General features: G+C 41.5%; 1 pseudogene; it reads left to right on the forward strand.

Moving 5' to 3' along the window:
- Window positions 1-2306: 2306 nt before the first annotated feature.
- Window positions 2307-4388, forward strand: LOC140679166 (ATP-dependent RNA helicase DDX51-like; annotated as a pseudogene).
- Window positions 4389-4929: the final 541 nt, after the last annotated feature.

The raw sequence follows: 4929 nt of genomic DNA on the forward strand, positions 1-4929 counted from the left end.
GGCCTAAAATGCCTGTAATTGTGTGATGCAGTGTTTTGAGGCTTATTTTGTTTCCATACCAATAAATCAACTTGTGATTTTGTGAATTTGTTGGCAAAGTTTTACATGTTCCTTGTAAGCATAACCTTAAAAAGCACAGGATGTTAACCTAAATTGTAAAATAAAATACTGTTTTGATGTTTTACTTGTTTCATACTGCACAGTAAACATTGTATGGCTTTAAAAGGATATACTCTGAGCTCATTGTCTGACTGTACTGACACTGTACTGTTTAACTTAGTTATAACTGATCATTGTAATTATTGATCATCATTTTAGAAAGAAACACCACCCAAGGCTTCCTTATTATCCATGAATTGCAGACATTCTCTGTATTTGTATTACACTTAAAAAGTGTTTGTCTAACTTAAACATTCATTTATGTTCCAATACATTTACCCGCACGTTAAGAGTGTTTGTGAACTGTTGAGAGCAATCTATAGCTGTGATTTTTCTTGGTAAATAAGAGGCGTTGAGAGAATATCATCAAACTTCAACATCTCTGTCATGTAAATGCCCTCTCTTTGCTAGATCAGCATTGTAAATGAGAATCTGTTCTTAATTGTCTTACCCAGGATAATTAAAGTTTGAATAAATATATAAATTACTTACTAGAAAGTAAGGACGTCGTTGCGTTTGTAAATAATTACATACTACATCAGTGGTCAACAACCTTTTCAAGCCCAAGATCCCTGGTCTCTGCCAAAAACCAAAGCAATATCTACCCCTGCGCCAACTATGTTATATATATATATATATATATGTGTGCGTGTGTGTGTGTGTGTGTGTGTGTGTGTGTGTGTGTGTGTGTGTGTGTGTGTGTGTGTGTGTGTGTAGATATGTATATATAATATATATGAATATAGTATATCTTTTTTGTTGTTTTTTAAAGACCAAGCTTTGTGCTGTTACTGTTGGCTGATGATTGGCTGATTTTTTGTTGTTGTTGCCATTTTGCTTCTTCCTGTTTTCCCAATTTTAGTTTGTGTTTTGTTTTGTAATGTAATGACAAACGAGTCACAGGCCAAAGATGGCACCTGTGCCGCACTTTGGGGAAATTATATTCTTAATACCGTAGTATGTTTGTTCATCCAACGGTCACATACCGGACATGAGTTAGCTTACGTCAGCTTAGTTATATGACACTATCCAAACAACCTTTCCTAGTCATGGTGCAAAAAAAATGCAACTAACTTAAACGTCAACACACATGGTCACACATAACACAGCCTGCTCACTGAACATTGTGAATAATATGGAAAATGTCTAAACATAAATTACACCCATTCAAATCGGTTAGAGTCCATGATGGGATAATCGCAAAACACTCTCTCCACACTTGTCCATGTTTAGCGCATTTTAGCTGCTTGATATTTGTGATTGATTACAAAACTTTAAGAAGGTTGTCACGAAAGTAAACAAGGTAGGAGTCAAACTCTCACATACTCTTAATATCCAATTATATGTCTTGGCAAACTCTACACAAGGCCAAAGCTTTCGCCCAAACAACGTAAGAGCTTCATTTCAAAATGTGAGTTTGGCTCCCGTTTCCCTCCAGAGGAGAGAACTGGAATCACAGTCAAAATTTCCCAACAGTTGAAGGCCATTCAGCAATCAAGAAAGCTCTCAGCTGAAGCAAAGTAAGCAGTGTAACCCTGGTCAAACAGTCATACAAATTTCAAGTTAGAGAGAGCACAGACAACCAACACATAACTTGACAGTGAAAAACCGATTCCCCACTGGACAAACAGGAAAAGGAGATCTGGAAACCATGATAATCCAGGACCCCTGACCAAGACTGAAAAGTTCATTTCACCAAGTTCACTCCAACTCCACCTTAGCTGTAAATATGGCTGACAAGAAGGCAGTTGACCAGCTAAAGAGAGAAGAGGACTGCAAAAGCATCATTCACCCGGTCAACAGCCTCACCAGGAACCATGGTGACTTGTCTGAGGAGGAGCTCAGAGACAGTTTCAAGACAATCATCACAGCAGCTGACAAAGTCATGGAAGCCAATGACAAGGTAGTGGCCAAACTTCTGACAAAGCTAAAAGATGGATAAACTGAATTCACCCAAGTGCAACAAGAAGATCTGGATAATACTTCAAAGGAGTGTAAGTCAAAGCGGGCGGAGATCAAAGGTCTACTCCAGAAGGCCTTGTGGGACAAGTTTGGAAAAGACGAAGTGTCCATAGCTCTAATAATGGTTTATGAATGAATAACAGAAGTAACGACACAGGGCACTTTTTTTTATTTGTATTGGGAAAATGGCATTGTTTCAGGTAAAAAGGTATCTTGGAGATGATGAGGACAGGATTACTTCCAATGAGGACTGGTCCTTGACGTTACTTGCCAAACTGAATCAGAAGGCGAACAAGAAGCAGAAATGTTTCCCAGACCAGACACCGCAGCTTTCTAACAAAAATGAAGGGATTGTTGATCGTACAAAGACAAAAAAAGGCTGATGACAGCAGACAAGAAACCCTCAGATAAAAAAAAAACAGAAATCAGAAGCTGTAGTTAGTATTTTGGACCATGAGGATAAGAAGAAGAAGATAAAAGATGGGAATGAAAACCCGAATTGTCCGTCAGGAAGCGCAGTTAATAGCCCTTCAGATGGAAATGAAAAGCAGAATTGTCCATCAGTTTCAGTAAATACAGTTAATAGCCCTTCAGATGGAAATGAAAAGCAGAATTTTCCGTCAGTTTCAGGAAGTGTAGTTATTAGCCCTTCAGATGGGAATGAAAAGCAGAATTGTCCGTCAGTCTTAGGAAACGCAGTTAATAGCCCATCAGATGCTCCTGTCACTGTAAAAGAGACAAAAGATGAAAGGACAGAATATCGAATCCAAAAAGAGGACACAAAGAAGACTTCTGTTCCATCTGGGTTCATGCTTTTGGGAGGATATGAGAAAAAACCAGTCAATAAGGTGGAAAGAGTATTGCCTCAGTGGCTTGCTAAACCCGACATTTTTCACATAGACATTAAAAGCAAACTGCTGCCTATCTCTGACATCGGAAGATTGTCTGTGCCGCTGCTAAACAGCCTACATAAAAATGGAATTCAGCATTTATTTCCAGTGCAAGCAGAGGTTATCCCAGCCATCTTGGAGAGTGCACATCATGGGGCGCTGATTAAATGAGCCGGCTACAAGCCTACAAGTCAAGAGATGTTTGTGTTTCTGCTCCAACAGGAAGTGGCAAAACGCTGGCTAATGTCATCCCTGTTATACAAGTGCTGATGGAGAGGGTGGTGTGTGAAATGCGTGTCTTGGCTGTGCTACCTCCGAAAGAGTTGGCTGGACAGGTTTGCAAAGTTTTTTCGACATATGTTCTGGGAACCTCACTGACCGTGGTCATGCTGGCAGGTCTGAAGTCCTTTGCAGCCAAGCATGATTTATTTTCTAAACTGAGATGTGGCCAGCTAAGGAGTTTGGCTGACATTGTTGTGGCCACTCCCGGTCGACATGTTGAGCATATCAGCCACAACTGAGACTTCTGTCTGGATCACCTTAGATTTCTTATGATTGATGAAGCAGACAAGATGATTGATAGCATGGATAATTTTAACTGCAAAGGAGGTGCATGGTCGGTGGAGACAATGGGTCCCTGAAGATACAGTAGTCGAAATCCTGACAACCTTAAAAGGTCTGGAACTTCAGACCACCAAGCTGGTTTCCAAGAAGGCTGACTTCATACAACAGAGGATAAAGAAAGAAGTCAGGAGGGAACCAATAGCTCCCAGTCATCCTGTGCCAGCCATCAAGTTGAAACCAACAGCCCTTCCTAAATTCACTGGAAACAAAAGTGACTTCCACAGATGGAAAAAGGACTGGGAAGCACTCCAGAGACAAGGTGAGCCAACTGGTTCCAAAGAGGTGAAGAAAACGCAATTGCTGGACAGTGTTGAGGACAAGATCAGGAAAGACCTTCGTCTCACCACTCATAACACTGCCGATGACATCTGCCGTGTTCTGGAGAATCGCTATGGCAACCGGACATCCATTGCTATAGAGATAATGGAGGAGCTGCAGAGAATGCAACCCGTCAAAAGTAACCAGCCATAAAGAGTCGTGGAGATAATCCAAGCTGTGGAGAAGGCGCTTCAAGATCTCAGTGAGCTTGGGGACACCAGCGCCATCAAAAACCCATTCGTGACCAAGTCTATTGAGGGGAAACTCCCAGGATCTCTCAGAAAGGAATTGCTCATCTATGCAGCAGACGCCAGGAATGCTGTAACTCCAGCAAACAGGTTTGACGGTCTCTTGGACTTCCTTAAAGAGCAAGAGAGCATTTATGAGCAGCTGGAACAACTGGATGAGGAACTTAACGAGAGAATCGAAGCCTGAGCCAAAACATGCCAAGACAAAATCCACCAAGGCAAGTGACGACCACTCTGGCTGTGTTGTCTGTGGAGATGGGAAGCACATGAAGAAGCTCTACTATTGCATGCAGTTCCGGGCACTGCAGCTTGCAGAGAAGGAAGCTACTGCTAAGAAGTTGGGAGCATGCAAGAGATGTCTTGAAGTCCATAATGACAGTTCAGACTGCAAAGATGATTTCCTATGCATAAATCAAGGATGAACATGCACCTGAGCATAATTTCTACCTCTGTCCAAACAAGAAAAGCAACTTGACACAGAAAAAGAGCAAACCTGGCTCCATGGATGGTAAAAGCAGGAGAACATACACAGAAGAACATGAGGACTTTGTCAAGAAGCTTTCCCCAGAGCTGGCAAGGCAGTTTCATCATGCATTCGCCAATGCTGAATCCAAGACGTTCCACACCACAGAAGTGAAATCAGGACTTTTAGTGGAAAGTGGATTGAAGGAACTGCCAGTAAAGATGATGTTATTGGAGTTCATCGCAAACGCGGTCATAAGTCATAG

The sequence above is a fragment of the Nerophis lumbriciformis genome, linkage group LG01 (genome assembly GCF_033978685.3).
Source record: "Nerophis lumbriciformis linkage group LG01, RoL_Nlum_v2.1, whole genome shotgun sequence".
Taxonomy (NCBI): Eukaryota; Metazoa; Chordata; class Actinopteri; order Syngnathiformes; family Syngnathidae; genus Nerophis; species Nerophis lumbriciformis.